We start from the raw sequence: 21,971 nt of genomic DNA on the forward strand, positions 1-21,971 counted from the left end.
CTGATCTATGATCAAAGATGGTTAATGAAAATTCCCAGTAAAAACTTAAGCCCCTTTTAGTTGGAGAAATGTCTTAATTTTAATATCTGTGTTCACATTTTCTTAAGGGACATGAAAACCCCATGCCAGCACCTGGACAGAATAATCATCAACATTCTGCAAGCATTTTAATTTAATTATTTTTCTCCAAAATATAATTTCCTTGGAAAGAATAACTAGTCAGTAGCACTTGCATTTTTTACAAAAAAATCTCACTGTTTTCTGTGTATCTGAATTAACTAACATTTCCTGCTGCCAGATGGCACCATAATATTTGCTTAGCTTCTGATGCATAGGGCACATTGAAGGAAGGAAACAGGCATGTACAGATACTATTTTTTGTCATGTAATAAAGCATAAATGCAAAATTACAACAAATTGCCTCCATGGGTGAATGGGGACTCTGTTTAAGGGGCAGAGGGGTTAATCTGCCTGAAATTTTACACAGTCCCCAAACTGTGCCCGGGGCATCTTGATTCTCACCTCCAGAAACCGGCTGTCAGCACAGGCACCGGGCGCAGAAGGGCCGTCCCTGACCATCTCGATCCCGCTCCATCCGAGGCCGAGGCTCACATCAATCCCAAGGGTCGGGCAGCTTTACTGTCGGTGGGGGGGGGCCTGTTGCTGAGGGAATAATGCTGGGTGACGACACACAGACCCTCTGACATCATCAAGCAGAGATGGGGAAGTTCACAGCACATGCTGTCACATGACAGCCAGCCCCGGAGTATACACGCTGTCATCAGAGCCTGATCATTGAGGCTAAGCGCCACTGCCCCAGCAACAAACGGTTCCCTGGATAGGCCACAGCCCTCGTCTGGACACTGGGTTGGAGATGACATGCACAGTGCCCCGGGTGTGAAGGTGCTCAGGACCGGGACATAGTGGACCAGGGCCACCATTATTGTTAATTTGTTTATTTTTTTGCTTTCTCTGTCCAATTTATTTTTCTTCTTGCCTTGCCTGAATTTTCCCCACTGTTTTGTTTGAAATTGGGAGGGCAGCTGCCCACCCGCCAACCCGGGTCATACGCCTATAATTTCCTCAACATGTACGTAGAAATCAGCACAGGGTATTCAACAACTGAGGCTAGGATAACATTGGTTATTAAGTATAATTGCCCAAGGTTGAATGTTTTGGATTAGAAAACCAGAGAAATAGCAAGGCTCAGAAGCAGTCAGTATGCCTGCTCAAGTCCTGAATCTCAGCAATGAAGATTTTCAAGCACAGGGACATGGGCTGTGAGCTGGGAAAGGGTTGAAATCAGACTGCATTTGGATTTTTTGATATACAAGTTGCCTCAACATCATGCGTTCTAACTCCACAATAGTATTGTTCACATTGTAAAAGTGGAGCTCAGAGGTTCTGTGATGGTGAACATCCTCAGTGAAGGAGTTGAGTCAGATTGTGACAACTGCAGTGGGACCTCCTTCCTTTCCATCACACGGAATGTATTCCCCAAATACCTCCCCAAATCCCTGTGTCTGAAGAGCTGTCAACAGTTGATTTCATCCATCTCCAGGCACAGTGGATAACTTCAATAAAAATGCATGAAGCAGCAATACATGATATTTGTTTTAACTTCCTGAAAACCCGAGGCTCCATCAAACTGAAAGGAAACCCACCTGAAAATTGGCTGGAGAACATTAATGTAAAACACAAAACTCAGCAAAATATAGTGATGAAGTAGTTAATCCATTCATGCATGAAATATCAAACGATTACATTTAAATATTGGGAATGAATGTCATTTTAACTGAAGGGCTTTCTGACCTGAACGTGGACTCCTTTCAACAATAGCTCACTTAAAATTCTCATCCATAACTTCCTCTTACAACTGGTTCCAAATATTCACCATTCTCTCTGTGGAAAAATGTACCCCTTAGATCTGCTTTAAGTTTATCCCCTCCCACCTTAAAGCATTGGCTTCTTGTCATCAAGAATATCAAGTTCCTTGGAGTGGACTTGGCAGAGAATCTCACCAGGTCCCTTAACACCAGCTCCATAGCCAAGAAAGCCCAGCAGCACGTCTACTTCCTGTGAAGGCTGAGGAAAGTCCATCTCCCAGCCCTCATCCTCACTACATTCTACAGAGTATGTATCGAGCATCCTGTGCAATTGCATCACTGCCTGGCTTGGTAGCTGTACCTTCTCAGACAGAAAGCCACTGCAGAGGATAGTGAAGTCAGCAGAAAAGATCACTAAGGGCTTTCTTCCTACCATGAAGGACATTTACAACACTCGATACAGGCGAAAGGCAATAATCGTTGTGAAGGACACCTCAAGTAAACTGTTCACCCTGTTGCCATCTAGTAGGAGATACTGCAGCACTAGGGTCTATGCATTCAGATTGGGCAACAGTTTTTTTCCCCCAGGCTATCAGACTTCTGAATTCCCAGAAAATATGTGCAGAGGCCTTGGTACCTAATACATCTTAATATTTTAATGTGTTAAACTTCTATTCTAACTTATTTATGTAAATATGCTCCATGGTCCTGGAGAAACACCATCTCATCTTTACTGTGCGAGCATGGTATGAACAATAAAGGTGACTTGACTTCTGAGTCCCTGCCCTTGGAAAATGATTCTGACCATCCATCCTACTTATGACCCTAACTTTGCAGTTTTAAAAAAACACAAAAATGTTAAATATTTACTCTGCTGGACAATAATGAAAAGACAGGAATTTTTACATGGTTAAAGAAAGCTCCAAATCAATATATTCCCATCAAAGAACCAACAAGAAGGTACAATGGCAACTTACACATACTCCGGTAGTTTTAAAGTTCTCTGAAGACAGTTTTCAGATTCCAAAGTCCAAACATAATTGAGAGCTTCAGAGGTCGATTGTAAATTCCACACGTGTAATAATTATGATGCAAATTTGTCATTGTAGTGACTGACTCTCTGCTATGACATGTTCAGATCTCCTCCCCACCCCGATCGCTCTCTCGCACATAGACACTGCAATCCTCTACCTCCTCACACAGACAGAAACTCTACTCTTACTTCAAGACACACTCATTAGTTTCACACTCCAAAAATTCCCTAGTCAGTAAATGGAAAGGAATGTGTTAAAATGATAGGTGTTTCCAGAAAACCTGACAGGCATTTTATTGGTCATTTGCATTTTTATTCCCCACAATAGATGCGATACAAAATGCAAATGAGATATTATATAGTTTTGCTGAAAATTAAAGCAGCTTGAATATCACACATTCTCATTAATGTTTAAAGAAATTAATAGATTTGTCAAAATATAGTATTAAACAAAACACAGTCCACCATGAAACAATCTTTGATGAAAATGCTTTTAAGATTTCCCAGTATCACAGCTGGGCAAGGACCAATCTTCTGAGCTTCATTCAAGTAATGAAACCAGATTACGTACTCATTGCATATTCAGAATTTGCAGTCGGCTTCACGGTCACTGTAGATTCACAAGCTGTATTTATGCTTTGCTGGGGAAATAAGGTGAAATTGCCAAAAAAATTTCAAGAATTCCAACCTCACACAACACTGTTGTCTTTAACAGGCAACAGAGCCTTCTTTCTCTCTCTCTCCATTTCAAAATTCAATGCTTTCAAACCATATCAATCCATCTCACCCCTAATTTGAGCTACATTTACTCTTAAGTTTACACCAGAGCTACAATCATCTTGGTTTACCAAAAATAATTACTTAATAATACAAGATACTCAAGGTCAAATACTCCTCACTAATGTCAATAAGGCAAATCTACTGGTAAGTAAAATGAGGCCAGCAGTTCTAGGTAGTCCGTTTCTACCAAAAGTAATACCAGTCAGCTCTGCTTCAAAGCTTGGATAAATGAGGCAGGAAGCAAGACTTTTTTTTTTAAAGTTAACTTGCATTTTTTTGCTAACATGGGATCTTGGCTCATTCAAAAGACTGAGTAAATCCAGATGATGTGAATAGTTGTGAGCTGCCTCCTTGCGAAGTATCACAGGAAAAAACAACCCTCTACTTTAATCACTATCAATATACAAATTCAAAATTATACATTTCATAGTTTATTAATAGTTAAAATACTCAACAATCAAATTACATACCCTTGTGGAAATGTAAATAATGGCGCACAGTTGACTGGATTTTACTTCCAAAATCACCTGGAAATGTTTCCTAACTAATGCAAGATCATCCTGCTTGAAGTCTGTAGCTGCTTTTATACTATGTTGTTAAGCAAGATCCTAAACCAAACTTCTCGTTGAATATGTCACTGTGCCCTTTTGAGAAAGTTATTTTCTGTAGCTTCGGCCAGATTATGCCATTTCAAAGTACTGTAGAGAACTTCAGAGGATGCACAAAATGTCCTTACAACCTTAGGTTCACAGGAGAGCATTTGGCAGATTTCCTGCAGTGCTCTCCCATGGAGCACAAATTGGAAGAAGTAGAATTTGTCTACTAACTTCCTACATGTACTCGTTGCAAACAATTCAAAGAGGGAGCAGCTTTAGTCAAATGGGAAACAATTGCTGATCAAAGGTAGACTCCTGAAACTAAAAATCTGACAGGAAGCAGGATGACAGGACCGATTGTTACCATGGCTTTGAGGTTGAAGCTTGAAACTCTAATTACAAATCCAGTAGATTCTGATATAAAGAGATACCAATGCAAGCCATAGGAGAGCAGTTCAGAAGGTCAGCCACGTTACCGTATATTTCAGTGTAGAAGTCGAGCCGTGAAACGCTAAAAAAAATTCTCAAAAGGGGTGGGGGTCGATTTATACAGCAGATATACTTTGGTCCTTAAATTCACAAAAAAAACCACTGATATCAATTCAGTGTATTAAGTCAATGCTGGAAGCACCTCCCCACTGCTGGTGCCGCTGCTCCCCGACACCTCCCCAACGTTGGGTGCCACCATAACCATTCTTACCTGGAACCCTGACGCTGCTGTCACCGCTCCTGCCTGGTAGGCTGAGGTTCCTGCTCCTGCTGGGGGCACAATGTCAGCGCTCCAGCTCCATGGGCTGCTGCTGCCCAGTAGGTAGATTCTTTTCTTAATTTACAGCTTTGTTACTTGCAATTGGGATGTTTAAATTTTTTTTGGGATTGTTTCTTGGAGGCCCAGATAGCCCAAAAAAATTGGGGCTGACTTATACACCAAATATACCATAAAACACTTAAAATTAGGCTGAAAAATGGGGGTCAACATGTACGTCGAAATATACGTCAATCTTGTCACGTCGGTATTTCACACATAGCACCTCTGTTCCTATAGATTCCCGTTTCTATGCTGCAGAATTTGTGACTTTTGTGGAAAACAATGGTTCTCTTAACTGGAACAGAGCTAAGAACTTTTAATTTATTTCAACCAGAGGCATAGTTCATTGAAGTGACAACCAATTTAACAAAAATTGTTTACACAGATCAACACTACGCTCTGAAATCGAAGCAAATAAAATCACATGATCCAATTCCATAAATAAGCAAACAAAACTCAAAACTGTCCGAAAAAAATCATCCCAGATGTCAATAATTCAGAATCTCTCCTTTTTAAATATTTTTAGAGTTTAGCATGTAAGCATACATAGTAAATAATGATTACATAATGGAAAAATAATGAGTAATTAAGAAAATATGCAGATATCAATAGTTGCATATAATAACTCAATCTAGTAATAAGCATAATGTATGCAACCATGTCAGACCCATTTAATGGAAATTTTTAATATGAAGATAAAAAAGAAAAAATGGAAAAACACTAAAAACACATCTGCCCTCCCTCTAATCAAGGTTACCTTATATGTTTGTAATGAAGAAAACCAATAATGATGTGGAATCACTGGCATCCCCCCCCCCCCCACCCCCCCCGAGAACAGTCAAAGAATCACCAGAACACAAGATAACCTTTTACTGTCATTGCACAAGTACAACAAAATTGAGCCCACATCCTAACGGTGCACACGTACATCAAACAAATAAGATAACAAAACAATAACACCATAAAACAATACTCTATTCAATGTTTGGTGCTGTTCAGTTCATTTATAGCTTTGAGGTAAAAACTGTTTTGAAGTCGGTTTGTCCACGATTTAATGAATCTGAAACGTCTACAGGAGGGCAGCAGGTCAGATGATGACCAAGGTGTTAAGGGTCTTTTAGGATGTTGGTTGCACAACTAAGGCAGTGAGATCTGTATAAATCCTCCAAAGAGGGCAGTGCGCAGCCGATAATCTTTTGGGTCGTACTGATGACCCTCTGAAGGTCTCTCTTGTCTGTTGCCAAGCAGCTGGCAAACCACGCATGCAATAGGCTGGCACACACTCGACGGAGCAACGATAGAAGGACATCAGCAGTTTGATTTTCCTGAGAATCCTCAGGACATTGAGTCATTGTGCCTTTTTAACTACTGTGATGGTATTAGTAGTCCAGCCTATCACTATCAGCAAAATGCGCACCCAGAAACCTGGAAACAGTGACCCTTTCCACAGTCCCTGTTGATGTATAATGGGTCTGGAACTGCACTGTTCCTCCTGAAAACTATTACAAGTTATTTTGTTTTTGAGGAGTTCAAGACAAGATTGTTCTCTGAGCACCACATTGTTAGTCTTTGGACTTCATCCCTGTAGGCTGTCTCATCTCCTATTGAAACAAGTCCAACCTCAGTTGTGTCATCTGTAAACGAATGATTGATGTTGATAGAATACGTGGAGGCAAAATCATAGGTATAGAGGATGAGGGTCAATACACACCCTTGTGGGGAGCCAGTACTAAATGCAAGGGGAGATGAGAAGTGAGTGCCAATTTTAACAGTCTGAAAGCAGTTTGTTAGAAAGTCCTTAATCCTGAGACAAATAGATTGATAATAATTCAGCAAGTTTTGTATCCAGTCTGACCAGGATGACAGAGTTAAAGGTAGAGCTGAGGTCGAAAAAAAGCATCCTCACACAGCTCCCCTGGTGTTCAAGGTGGGTCAGTGCAGTGTGAAGAGCAGTGGTGATGTCATCCACTGTAGACTTATTTGCCCTCTTGGCAAATTGATATGGATCAAAAGTGGGTGGGAAACTGGTAATAGTGTAAATATTGATTCTTCCAATTTAAAAAAAAATCTAAGAATGGGCCCCATAATTCCATAAATTGAAATTTTCTATCTTTAATATTATATCTAATTTTCTCTAAATTTAAAATGGACATTACATTATATAGCCACTGCATATGATTAGGGGATAAATCTCCTTTCCATTTCAATATAATAGGTAATCTGGCTATCAATGTAGAAAAAGCGAAGAGGTTTTTCTTGAGATGCTGATAAAGGTTCATCTGAGTTGCAAGAGAAAAAAAAACAGAGCAATTAACAGACAGTTAATCTTGAACATTTTTGATAGAGCTTGAAACATCTCTCTCCAAAATCTCTCTAAATGTGGGCATTCACAAAACATACAAATCAGAAAGGCTTCAAAATGTTTTACATTTCTCACAAAAAAAGGATCAATTTCTGCAATAGAAACAAGATCATACAAGTTCTGTGCACCACCTTAGACTGTAATAAGCAACATATTGCACAAAATGAGGAATCATTAATGAAGCTGAGAGTGGAGTACCAATCTTCACCTGAAAAGGTTACATGCAAGTCTCTTTCCCAATCTCTTTTGATCCCAGCCATTGGGACTGAATTTAAGTCCTGTTCTTTGGCTTGGCTGGACGAAGATTTATGGAGGGGTAATGTCCACGTCAGCTGCAGGCTCGTTTGTGGCTGACAAGTCCGATGCGGGACAGGCAGACATGGTTACAGCGGTTGCAAGGGAAAATTGGTTGGTTGGGGTTGGGTGTTGGGTTTTTCCTCCTTTGTCTTTTGTCAGTGAGGTGGGCTCTGCGGTCCCAGTAAATTACTATAAATACATGCTAGTAATCCACCATTAAAATAAAATTGTATATTAAAAAAAGGAGAAAAAAATCTTTGTATTAGAAATTTGCAGAAAATACATGTTTGGACTGAACAATGTGACTAATTTGTAAATATTTTAAAAAGTACCTATTGCAAAGATTAAATTGGATTGATAATTATTTAAAAGAGGCAACATTATTTTGAATGAAAAGATTCTTAAAACTTTGAATACCTTTCATTGAAGCCTACATCCATCAAAGACTGTTGGAGTAGATAGCTATGTTGCAAAGTATTCTCTGCTGAGCAACTATAGACATGGTGTACACATTGTGGAATCACTATACATGTTTTCAAGTCAATGTCTATGCTAATGGAGTCTAGTGCAAAACTAACACCTCCAAGCTTGCATGCTGGGCTTATCTACATCACTGCTTCTGTCACATGGACAGGAAATGACAGAAGCACTGATGTCATCAGCCCAGATAAAAACCTGTGTACGATGCAGATCAATTTTCTGCATTTTTCACAGCACATTTTGGGAGCCAGTTCACTGTTGGTAAGTCCACAGTTATTGAAAATTAGACTACCCAGTGAAAAACTGTTAATTCCAAAGAATTTCCTCAATTGAGTCCAAATTCTCAATCTATTTCTCAGATTATTTATTAATTTGGAAAAGAAAAATGGCAAAAAGGATCCTAAAATTGCCAACATAGAGGTTTTTTTTTAGTAAGCTACAATTCCATTTCTACCCAGAAAGGGCAATTCACTGTTTTATCCAAATGTAATAATCAAAGTAAATTACGTATATTAATCACCCAATTGCCTAATCTAAGCTATGGGAGTGATAATTCTCCATTTAGTGTAGTCTTTGTTTATATGTTTTTTTTAAAAACCTTTACCAAATATACATAGAAATAACTAAATCTAACAAGCTGAATAAACAGTCTGAATAATCAGAAATTTTCAGCACTTCCCACCCCCCCCCCCCCATAGAATCCTGACAAATCACATGACTCTGTCCATTACTTTGATCATCTACTAATTGAAATCCAATCCACGTTTTGATGAGAGGGTTTGCATTTCCAGTGCATCTCCATCCTCCTCAACTCACCATAATTGAAAACTCCTCCATCTGTATTCTGATCTGCAACATCCCGTTCAACCATCATGAAGCACGCCACCCCCACCTCTTTAATCCAAAAATCCTCATCCTTGATCTCAGATCTCAATGTGCTTGGCCCTCAATACCTGCATTATGTTCTAGCTGTACACATCTCTATGATATTTATATTGCTCGATAATTTTTCTCAGGGTAAAGCCAAATGAATTTCTTCAAGCAATTGACAACATTAGTCCCTAACTTAAAGGAATTACAAATGAAACAAGGTGACATGGATGGGACATGTTACTTGCTACCATGGCAGGGACATGGGAGGATCTCTTCAGATTGTGTGCTGAATATGTTAACACAGTCGAGAATTAAGCATCCCGAAGAGGGAAGGTGGCAATGTGAAAGGGGAAGGAACAATCATTGGAATTATAATTATTCCCTCAAGCCTTCAGCAACTTTGAACCTCCCCCTCCACTTAAATGTCACATCCTAAGGCTATACTCAGACCTGTATTTCAAATAGGGCACCAATTAATTTAAAAAAAAATCCTCCTCTTCCTCACAAGAACAGGGGATCTGAAAATCCTCAGGTCAATTTGTTGGCATGAGTAGCAGTCAGTAATAGTAATGGTCATGCTTGAAACTATTTAAAATAATTGGTCATTTAAATTACACAAATTTCCCCAAATGACTTTCGCTTTATTTCCCAACTCCAACACACTAAACACCTGCCCTTCTTGTCAACCACACCCATTTCTCACAGAACATAGAATGGTACATGCTCTTCTAGATAAACCTACTCCACATCAATCAACCCTTTCCAACCTCACTGACTATAACCCTCCATTTGTTTTTACGTCCACAAAGTTTTTAAAATATCCCAATTGAATCAATCTCTGCCATCACCAGTCGCAGCACATTCTAGGCATCTACTAATCTGTGTTTTAAAAAAAAACTTTCTGATCTCTCCCCTAAAATTTCCTCCATTCATCGTACACATACATCCTCTGGTGTGGGCCATTGCTACTCTGAGAGCAAGATGCTGTCTGTCCACCCCATCCATGTCTATCATAATCTTCTACACCTCCATTTAGTTGCCTCTCATCATCAATCACCCCAAAGAGAAAATCCTGGCTCACTCAGCCTTTCTGAAAAGTCATGTTCTCCAATCCTGACAATATCCTGCTCAACTTCCTCTGCACCCTCTCTAAAGTTTCCACATCCTTCTTGTACTGAGGCGATCAGAACTGAACACATTGCTCCCCAATCTCACCATGCATACCCCTTCATACCAAGCCCACCAAAATAAAAGTGAAGAGTCCTTTAAAAAATATTCCAAGTATTACATACCTTCATTCTCACATTTGTTCTCACACTGCTGTAAGATCCAATGCCAATGTTTCAAAGCACTGAATACCCAACCTTCTTACCTCCCCAGTGATTGCTCGTACCCTCCCTCACCCACCAGATCCAGTACATCACCACTCCCACAGTGATTGCACGGACCATCCCTCACCCACCAGATCCAGTACATCACCACTCCCACAGTGATTGCACGGACCATCCCTCACCCACCAGATCCAGTACATCACCACTCCCACAGTGATTGCACGGACCATCCCTCACCCACCAGATCCAGTACATCACCACTCCCACAGTGATTGCACGGACCATCCCTCACCCACCAGATCCAGTACATCACCACTCCCACAGTGATTGCACGGACCATCCCTCACCCAGCAGACCCACCCAAACCAAATTTATTCAGGTCTCCACCTCACAACTAATTTATTTTTCATTCTTCCACATCAATCCTCTATTTTCACAAACACCATCCAACAATTCAGCCCTCATTCTACCCTTAAATTATCCCAGTTATGCTTCATTCCCAAACCAACCAGGATTATATTCTATTGTACAAATGAACATAAACTTCCCCTTCTGAAATCGCCTGCACAAACTCAAGTCAAGTTTATTGTCATCTGATTGTACGGGTACAAACTGACAAAACAGGGATCTCCACTACTCAGTGCAAAACATGTGGGGACACAACCAGATGTAACACACAAACAGTACCGATGCAGGATAAGTATGTCATCTCTACAAATACATGAATAAATAAATAATGTTTTCTATATACAAGAGCCTCAGATGGTTAGTGTGAGCAGTTCCTTTGTTTATTCAGCCTTCCGACTGCCTGTAGGAAGAAGCTATTTCTCAGCCTGATTGTACTGGCTCTAATACACCAGTATCTCTTTCCTGATAGGAGCATCTTAAAATTGCTGTGTGCAGGGTGGAAGGGATCCTTAATGATTTTACATGCTTTTTCAGAATAATCCCGGTAGATCACATTGATGGTGAGGGTTAAACAAGGAAGACTCCTGGGATCCTCTCTGCCACTCTTGTGGTCCTGTGGATTGGCCTCCAATCCATATTTCTGCAACAACTGTACCACTCTATGATCCAGCCAGCCAGGACGCTCTCGATAAAGGTTGACATAATGGTGGCTGGTAGCTTTGCCCACTCAGTCTTCTCAAGAAGTGTCCTTCCTGACAAGTGAGGAGATGTGTGCCCACAATAGATCACTAGCTCAGTGAACTCCAAGGAACCTGATGCTCTCCATTCTCTCTACTACAGAGTCGTTGACGTATAATGGAGGGTGGTGGTTCCTGGCGCTTCTCAAGTCCACAATCATCTCTTTTTCTTGACCACGCTGAGACTCAGTTTGTTACTCTCACTCCACTTCACAAGATTTTCCACCTCTTCTCTTCTCATTGTTGCTAACGAGGCCCAACTACTGTTGTCTCATCTGCAAACTTGATGATTCTGTTGGAGCTGGATCTGGCGATACGGTCGTGCGTCAGTAGCATGAACAGGAGCGGTTTGTCTGCACACTACCCAAAATCTGTAGCATCTTCCCGAACTATTTTCTATCACAATGTTCTGGGAAAGAAAATTAATGATAAAATTAACCAAATTGATCAAGTACTTGGACAAATGACAAGGTTATAGATTTCTAATTTCTGCCCATGTTCAATAAATTGAGCCCAAATCCATCACTCTTGTTAAGATTTTTTAAAAAGACACCAGGATTGCCATTGATGGTTCCACTTCATTTTTCTGGGCTCTGATGTGGCTGATAATGCAAATGTGGGTCCTGAAGAGTCTTCCACAGATGGGGCTGGCGGTAGCTGTTGAAGAACTTGGAGCACACTCTCCATCACTGATGTGAGAATTCCTTGCACCTCCTGACATGTGCTCTCAATATCATGCCAAATGCTTCTTCTCCACTTGGAGAGATCAGTGGTGATGTTTCACTTCGAGACAGTTTTGAGCATATTGCTTTCTTGTTTGCCTGGTATTGTCCTCACATGACAAAGCTGGGAAGAATGTCCCTACTTTGGAATTTTGATGTCAGGCAAGCAAGCAAGCAACGTTGCCTATTCAGTGCAGTCAACAGAGTAACATGAACCTTAGTGCTGGAGGTGTTGATCTGGGAAATGGCAGAATTTGGTTCATATAGAGAACCACAGAACATGACAGGCCCTTCAGCCCTTATAGTCTGTGCTAATCCATTTTACTGCTGAATCCCACTGACCTGCACTCAGTCCATAGTCCTCCATACCTCTCTCATCCAAGTACATGACTAAATTCTTGCATGTTAAAATTGAGTGAATTCATAGCAGCTTGCAGTGATAGCATTGGTGGAAACATAGCAGTGTGCTGAGATCCCTCCAGTAGTTTTGGAAGTAAATTGGCCTCAACAATATTCTGCGTGTTGCCCAACAATAACAACATGTAGCATTGCAGGGAAAACCAATTGTAATATACTTTAATTAGTAGGTATTATTTAAAGTTTCACCATAGAAAGTATCCTGTCCTGATGCATCATAGTCTCGTACTGAAATTGCTCTGCCCAAAATCAAACCCATAGTGTTGTGAAAGCAGTTCAGACCACCATGCAAATAAATCTCACCTTTGCCGGCTCCATCGATGCCTCCTACTGTCTCAGGAAAGTAGCCAAGATAAAGTATCCATCCCACCTGGTCAAACATTCATCTTCCCCCTCCACCCCTGGAAGGCAGAAGATACACAAGCTTCACGATTCAAGATGGTTTCTTTCCTGTTATCAGGCTCTTAAATTGACCATTTCATGATGCTCTGTACTCCATCTTTTTATCACTACACCCTGCACTTTTCAACACTTATGCTTTTTAATACAAAAATCCAACAGTATTACCATAAAGAAGACCCGGCATTAACACACTGTTCAAACTGAGCACAAACCCACAGATCAGCTTGCTCACAGCACAAGGAGACTAAATACACCTGGGAGCAGCTGGGAGCAGGGTGGTGGGATCAGTATGGGAGCTGGTGGCGAGTTGTCGGGAGACTTTCGAGGCGGCCCGCTGTCGGTCTCCCGCCAGGAGAGAGTGGGACAGCAGTATTATTCTAAAAAAGAATTTTTCTTTTGTCCTTCTCTTTGGCTTGGCTTCGCGGACGAAGATTTATGGAGGGGGTAAAAAGTCCACGTCAGCTGCAGGCTCGTTTGTGGCTGACAAGTCCGATGCGGGACAGGCAGACACGGTTGCAGCGGTTGCAGGGGAAAATTGGTTGGTTGGGGTTGGGTGTTGGGTTTTTCCTCCTTTGCCTTTTGTCAGTGAGGTGGGCTCTGCGGTCTTCTTCAAAGGAGGTTGCTGCCCGCCAAACTGTGAGGCGCCAAGATGCACGGTTTGAGGCGTTATCAGCCCACTGGCGGTGGTCAATGTGGCAGGCACCAAGAGATTTCTTTAGGCAGTCCTTGTACCTTTTCTTTGGTGCACCTCTGTCACGGTGGCCAGTGGAGAGCTCGCCATATAACACGATCTTGGGAAGGCGATGGTCCTCCATTCTGGAGACGTGACCCATCCAGCGCAGCTGGATCTTCAGCAGCATGGACTCGATGCTGTCGACCTCTGCCATCTCGAGTACTTCGACGTTAGGGATGAAAGCGCTCCAATGGATGTTGAGGATGGAGCGGAGACAACGCTGGTGGAAGCGTTCTAGGAGCCGTAGGTGGTGCCGGTAGAGGACCCATGATTCAGAGCCGAACAGGAGTGTGGGTATGACAACGGCTCTGTATACGCTTATCTTTGTGAGGTTTTTCAGTTGGTTGTTTTTCCAGACTCTTTTGTGTAGTCTTCCAAAGGCGCTATTTGCCTTGGCGAGTCTGTTGTCTATCTCATTGTCGATCCTTGCATCTGATGAAATGGTGCAGCCGAGATAGGTAAACTGGTTGACCGTTTTGAGTTTTGTATGCCCGATGGAGATGTGGGGGGGCTGGTAGTCATGGTGGGGAGCTGGCTGATGGAGGACCTCAGTTTTCTTCAGGCTGACTTCCAGGCCAAACATTTTGGCAGTTTCCGCAAAGCAGGACGTCAAGCGCTGAAGAGCTGGCTCTGAATGGGCAACTAAAGCGGCATCGTCTGCAAAGAGTAGTTCACGGACAAGTTTCTCTTGTGTCTTGGTGTGAGCTTGCAGGCGCCTCAGATTGAAGAGACTGCCATCCGTGCGGTACCGGATGTAAACAGCGTCTTCATTGAGGTCTGGAAGGCTGGCGGCAAAACTCTGCATGCCAAACTGCATGAGTTTTTCAAGCTTTGTTGGGACCAAGGAAAACTGCCTCAGGATCTTCGTGATGCCACCATCATCACCCTGTACAAAAACAAAGGCAAGAAATCAGACTGCTCAAACTACAGGGGAATCACGCTGCTCTCCATTGCAGGCAAAATCTTCGCTAGGATTCTACTAAATAGAATAATACCTAGTGTCGCCGAGAATATTCTCCCAGAATCACAGTGCGGCTTTCGCGCAAACAGAGGAACCACTGACATGGTCTTTGCCCTCAGACAGCTCCAAGAAAAGTGCAGAGAACAAAACAAAGGACTCTACATCACCTTTGTTGACCTCACCAAAGCCTTCGACACCGTGAGCAGGAAAGGGCTTTGGCAAATACTAGAGCGCATCGGATGTCCCCCAAAGTTCCTCAACATGATTATCCAACTGCACGAAAACCAACAAGGTCGGGTCAGATACAGCAATGAGCTCTCTGAACCCTTCTCCATTAACAATGGCGTGAAGCAAGGCTGTGTGTTTTGTCCTACTTGCATGTTTTGTCTAAGTTTTAAATGCTTACCCATAAATACACTAAAAAATACAGTACGCATACACATCCTTTCCCATCGTGGTACCGGAATGCTGGATCACCCCTTTTACACAGACGGTGGTTTGGTACTGTTGCTACTTCTGCTGCTGGAAAAAATCTGGGACTGGAATGACCCCCCCCACCACCCCCCATTTCGTGTTCATTACACAGAAGGCGTAGCGTAATAAAGCTGCAAATATCTCTGAACGATGTGGCTGTGTGAAAGGGCTAACTGCAACACTACACCCTGCACTTGTGCTTCATTATTATTTTCCCTGCTGTACCTGAGAATGGGCTGACTTGCCTGGAAAGGGTGCAAAATAAAGCTTTTCACTGTATTTCAGGACAGATGACAAAACGCAATTCCATTCAATTTTGTGTCAGTCTTGTTAAAATGATGAGCACTCCAAGCCGCACCCCAAAAACTAAGAACAAAATTTTGTCTGGTGTTCCAGGTGCTGTCTTTTGGACGAGACATTAAAATGAAGCCCTGTCTTGTTTTTCAGTTACCCTTAAAGAACACTGAAATACAACTTTAAAGATAAGGGAAACTATCCGGTGTTGTTCTGGTCAATACCTATCTTCAAAGGTTTTCTAAATCTGATCAAATCATTATTAAACAGCTGCTGTTTAATCCTTCATGGATTTTTGCTGCATAAAGTAGTCATTTAATTTCCAACAAAATATCTGTGACTACACTCTAAAATATTAAAGCACTGGGATTTTCTGATGGAAGCAAGGAAAGGTGCTGTGCAAATGCACATCTCTTAATGCAATCTGTAAAAATTGGTGAACCAGACAACTCAAGTCCAGATGCCTCATGACGTGTTCATGCTGAGATGGCTCTTCAGACTTGAAAATGGTATCATTATTTTACCCACAGCTCCTTTATAAAGACATCATACATTATGCTTTGTGTAGTGTAATACTCCTGTCACAATGTGGTACACAGTGAGATTTAGTTTACTGTGCAGTGCCACAGAACATAATGACTATACTGTGGCGGTATACCATTAGGCAGACGAACCGGCCCCGCTTGTCACGCACACGGTGGGGCAGCCGGCCAAAATGGCGCCATCGGGGGTTTCTGCCCGACCTCAGCATCGGGCTCAGAAGCCCGCACTTGGGGACCCACATGAGGCCCCGGTGACATCGGGGCCCCCCAGCACGGTTCTCAGCCAGGTCCGGGCTGGGAGTACAAGATCAGTCAGGCAGCCTGCAATAAATCAGCTTTTGCTCACTGAACACAACCCGACGGGTTGTGCGATCCTTCAGTGAGCAGTGTAGCCGCCGCTACAATACCAAATAAATTATGATGCATTCATCATAACTCAGGTGACAGGCACTCACATTTATGGTTCTTACATGAAACTGGATATGAAAAGATAGAGGAAAAGATCATTAGTTGAAATCCAGGAAATCGCATTCCCTCAGAAAATATATAGTCAACTTCAGAGATAACAAATAGAATTACATTAAAGAATGTCTGAGCACCATTTGACTAAGAGAAAAAGCCTTTGGCTGACCAAAATGACAGCTACTCACAACATTTTTCAAAAAAGTGACAACCAAATTACACTTCAGCAACAGAATATTGCTTGCATATTGCTTCGTATAATTGCCTTTCTGTTTTGAACGCTGCCGTGAGCCGCATCACAGTTCTACACTAGAAAGATGAATTAAGTGGATTTACTCTGCATTCATTTACAATTAACAAAGTATTACAACTGCTGTTCAAGGACTGTGGGATGATTACACCAATATTAATCAAATTCAAGAACTGCTTACAGTCAAAGTGATTCTTGACAGAAAGACCACAGTCTCTCCAGGTGAGCAGCAAAACCATCACGCTGAGAACTGGCGCACCTCAGAGCTATGCGCTCAGCCAGGCTACTGTTCATTCTGCTGTCTCACAACTGCACAGCATCCACAGAATCATCAAATTTGCAGATGGTACAACAGTAATTGGGCCTCATTCAGATGCATCACAAAGAGAAGTTTGAAAGGCTCATAAAATGGTGCGAGAACAACCTGAATCTCCACATGGACAAGACAAAGGAGATGATTGTAGTTTCAGGAGGATGAAGATCAACTATTCTCTGTGACACACCAACGGTTTCAACTTGGAAAGAATGATCCTTGGCGTGCATTCAAGGCAATGATCTCTCTTGGACTCACAGCACATTAATCGAAAAGATGCAGCGGAGGCTACACTTCCCTAGAAGGCTGAGGGCCACACTTCTCAAGAGGGCTGAGGAGGGCAAAGGTACTAACCCCCACCCCGACAACTTTTATGGAGCACCTAGGTGTCCTACTGGCTGGATCATTGTGGAGATTGCTAGCTGCAAAGCATTAGAGCAGAAGTCTATATAGATCATTAAAACAGCGAAGAGGCTCACTGGGGTTCTACTTTCATTTATAGAACATTTACTGGCAGCACTATCTAAAGAGGGCAGAGGAATTATAGAAGACACTCTCCATCTAGGGCTCAGCTGCTTCAATTCATTATCATCAGGAAGTTGGTACAGGAACATTGAAAACAGGACTGCCAGGCCAATGAACGGCTTCTATCTCATGATATATGATATTGTAACAACCCGCGTCTCAACATGGACAACACGGAGATAATCGTGGACTTCAGGAGGACCAGGAGCAACCACCCTCCACTACACATCAACAACTCTGTAATGGAGAGAGGGGAGAGCACCAAGTTCCTTGGAGTTCACCTAACTAATGTCCTAACATGGACACACATCTCCTCATTTGTCAGGATGGCACAAAAGCAACTGCATGTCCTGAGAAGACTGAAGTGGAGAAAGCTATTGGCCACCATCATGTCAACCTTCTACAGGAGCTCTATTGAGGGTGTTCTGGCCAGCTGCATCACAGTGTGATGTGGATGCTGCAAAGAAATGGATCGGAGGTCAATCCACAGGACTATAAGATTGGCAGAGAGAATCACTGGAGTCTCCATTCTCCCCCCCCCCCCCCTCCACCCATGACATGATCTATCAGGATTGTTGTCTGAAGAGGGAGTACAAAATCATTGAGGACTCCTTCCACGCCAGCACTACCAGGCTGAGAAACCAATTCTTCCATACGTATATATGCCCTAAATATGTATTGTTTGTCTATATATGAGTTATATCTGGCTATATGTCTGCATATTTTGAACTGAGGACCAGAGAACGCTGTTTCATCTTGTGCAATCAGATGACAATAAACTTGATTATCCACAGACTGTAAGATTGATAAACAGTATCCTGTAACTGTGACAATCATCCCAAATATTCATATATATATTTATTTGATTATTTATGTGAGATTTATGTACTGTGTATTGTGTGATGTTGAGCGTGCACCATGGTCTGGAGAGACAATGTTTTGTCAGGTTGTACATGTACCATCAGATGATAATATAAACTTATATGAGAGACTGAATCCAGAAGCTTGTCAGTGCAAAATCAAAAGCCACACAAACAACAAGCACCTGAAAGTTTTAAAGAGGCTTAGGCGGTTTCGTGGTTAGAGCACTTGTCTTGTAAACCAGAGGTCTTGAGTTCATTCCTTGCTGAGGCACTGGACAAAATGTCAACTCTGTCTTCCTTTAAAGAATTTCATGTGTTACATTCTAAATGTAGTCTTATGTGACAATAATGCAACTTTTATCTTTAAAATGTGAGCACCACTAGTCAAGGAGCCCAAAAAGCACAGGAATTATGGATGAGTACAACTTTATATGGGTTAGGAAGTGCTTAGGAAGAGCTCAAGTTAATGGACCAATTACAGAAGCAACAAAGACCTCATTACACGAGTTATAACACATCTTTCTTGCACAAAAACCTGAACAATGTGATACAAATGATGGCAAACAGTGCACTGGCCAATCTCCCCAGATGGCACCAATTAAAGAGTGAGAGAAAACATCTGCAATTGGGATGCTATGCCCACAAATGACAAATAAATAATAAAGGCTGATCAGATAATTAATTTCAGATTTGTTTTGATCTGAAAAGGGTATAATAGCACAGATCTCAAGGGATCAAACTTTGAGAAATTTCTCTGACACTCTGACCAAGTGCCTCACTCCTGTACTTTTTTTTAAAAAGCATAAAACCTCACTTTTATGTAAGCCTTTATTAACTGTAAACATCAAATCAAAAGGATATATAATTTTGATTACATTATTTCTGACTGACAATGTCAAGGCAATTTAGCTGGAGATGGTTTGGAGAATGATAATGTACCAAACTCATGAATGATTCTAGGCAACATACAGATGATATTGCTACCACTTAATGACAGTAGTTACATCTAAATTTTGAGACAAATATCTTCTAAAGAGACAAAACGGTCACAATTTAAATCATTGCCGTGAATTACTCCTTTAGAAAATCATATAAATTACAAGGATGATTGCAAACAATTACAGAACTTCCAGGAAAATTGGAATGTCCTGGTGTTCTTTTAGTCTGCACAGTACCGATTTCATTAGGTTTCCATGGAGATGTCACTAAATGCACCATCAGTAGGCTGCTGCAGTGAAACACACAGCAAGTGAAAACAGAATGAGCTCTGAAGCAATTACCTTTCATGCTAGAAACTGGAGACAAATTGGCACCTTGCACTGGGGTACTGGAATTACTGTTCCATGTTAAAGAGAGCAAAGTACATTGTTCAATGAAAAAAAAATGTTACAAATTATCAAATCAAAACTGGTCTATGCAAATGATAAGGATAAGAAAATTATGAATTAATTTATAATAAAACGACATGACCTTAAGTGGCAGTGTACCCTTAGTTTGAAATAATATGTGGTACACAGGCTTTTTACTCCTTCAGCCAATCTTTGCCTTCGTTTTGAAACTCTACGCATCTTAGAGCAAACCAAAAGAAATGTTCCTTCCCAAACAGTGCACATCTTTCAGCTATGCAGAAAAGCTAGGACACTTGTACTCTTTCCTGCCCTTCTTGATTTTTGAGATAGCTTAAATCTCTCACGTCCTGAACAATGACTAGCATTCCGTAATTTACCTTGTTATGTGATGTATCATCAAAAGGAAAAGTGCAAGTTTTTTTTGAATTCTTACAGAACAGGACAATAGATTCCATTTGAGAACTCTTGCACAAAGTGAATCACCCACGCCTCACAATGCCACGGTTATCAAGTTGCTCAGACACTATTTTATGTGCAATTATACCTCCATTTCACTGGAAAAGCTAACTCATAACTTTAAAAATTCAAATGCAAGTATTTTCTTTATAGGCATTTTGAACAGATTTTAGAATCAGAATTTACTGTCATGAGCATATAACAAATTTGTTGTTTTGTGGCAACTATCATACAAACATTGCTATCAATTACATTTTTAAATAAATAAATAAACACATTGGTGCAAAAGAGTAACTGAGGTAGTGCCTGTGGTTCATTGTCCATTCAAAACTCCGATGGCAGAGGGGAAGAAGCTGTCCTTGTGCTACTGGGTGTTTGTCTTCAGGCTCGTTCCTATACCTCCTTCTTGATGGTAGCAGTGTGAAGAGAGCATGGCCAAGGTGGTGGAGGTCCTTGGGGACAGAGGGTGCTTTCTTATCACCTCTTGTCGATGTCCTTGACGGAGAGAAGACTGATGCCCATGATGGCGCTGGCTGAGTTCACAATTCTGTAGTTTTTCTTCCAGTTCTGTGCATTGGCACCTCCATACCAGCAGTGATGCATCCAGTCAGAATAATCTCCGCAGTACACCTGTAGACATTTGTAAGATTCTTCAGTGACATACCAAATCACCTCACAGTTCTCACGAAGTATAGCCATTGGTGAGCTTTCTTCATGACTGCATTGACACGAAGCCCCTAGGATAGATGTTCAGACATATGGCACCCAGGAACTTGAAGTTCTTCACCTTTTCCACTGTTGATTCCCTGATGTCTGGTTCGTGTTCTCCTGATTTCCCTCTCCTGAAGTTCACAATCAGCTCCTTAGCTTTGCTAACATTGAGTGCCAGTTTGTTGTTGTAACACCACTCAACCAGCTGATCAATCTCCCTACTGTACGCTTCCTCAATGCCATTTGCGATTCTGCTGATGACCCCAGCGTCATCGGCAAATTTGTGGATGGCATTTGAATTGTGCCTAGCCACACAGACATGGTCATTGAGCGAGTAGAGCAGTGGGCCAAGCACACATCTTTGTGGTGTGCCTGTGTTGATCGTGAGGAGGACACGTTTCCGATTCATACTGTCTGCTGTCTCTGATGAGGATGTGAAGGATCCAGTTGCAGATGGGGCTGCAGAGGACCAGGGTTTGGTGCTTGTTGACCAGCATTGATAGTGTTGAAAGCTGAGCTGTAGTCGATGAAGTGTAGCTTGATGTATGTGTTGTAGATGATCCAGAGCTGAGTGGAAAGCCAGATATCATATCTGTTGTGGATGCTGATGACGGGAAGTGGATTGCAGTAGGTCCAGTCATTTACTTTTTATTTAGGCCATGACCAACCTCTCAAACTATTTCATTCCAGTAGATGCAAGTGCTACTGAGGCAACTCACTCATTCTGCTCTTCTAGAGAGAGCCAGCGAGAGGGAAAAGGCAGAGAGGGGGGGGGGGGGGAGAGGAGAAAGAAGGGAGAAGATGGTGAGAGAGAGGAGACAGAGAGAAGTCAGTGAGAGGGGGGGGGAGAAGACGGCGAGAGAGAGGTCAGTGAGAGAGAGGGAGGAGAGAGATAAGGGAGAAGACAGAGAAACTGTTCCCATTATAAGATGAAAGTATCAAATGACAAGAAATGAAATTAATTTG

At 41.8% G+C, this 21,971-nt stretch overlaps 1 protein-coding gene and 1 long non-coding RNA gene across 9 annotated transcripts in view; both read right to left on the minus strand.

The window, feature by feature from the left end:
• The window catches only part of LOC138751795 (uncharacterized), a 42,335-nt gene extending 41,695 nt beyond the window's left edge, over positions 1-640 (minus strand). For all 3 annotated transcript variants that reach the window (XR_011350188.1, XR_011350187.1, XR_011350186.1), the window contains exon 1: positions 523-640. This is a non-coding gene — a long non-coding RNA (uncharacterized lncRNA). The remainder of the gene's footprint in view (positions 1-522) is intronic.
• Positions 1-21,971, minus strand: part of LOC138751792 (sickle tail protein homolog) — a 689,307-nt gene that overhangs the window by 528,336 nt on the left and 139,000 nt on the right. The window lies entirely within an intron of this gene.

This window comes from Narcine bancroftii, chromosome 1, assembly GCF_036971445.1.
Source record: "Narcine bancroftii isolate sNarBan1 chromosome 1, sNarBan1.hap1, whole genome shotgun sequence".
NCBI classification, from domain to species: Eukaryota; Metazoa; Chordata; class Chondrichthyes; order Torpediniformes; family Narcinidae; genus Narcine; species Narcine bancroftii.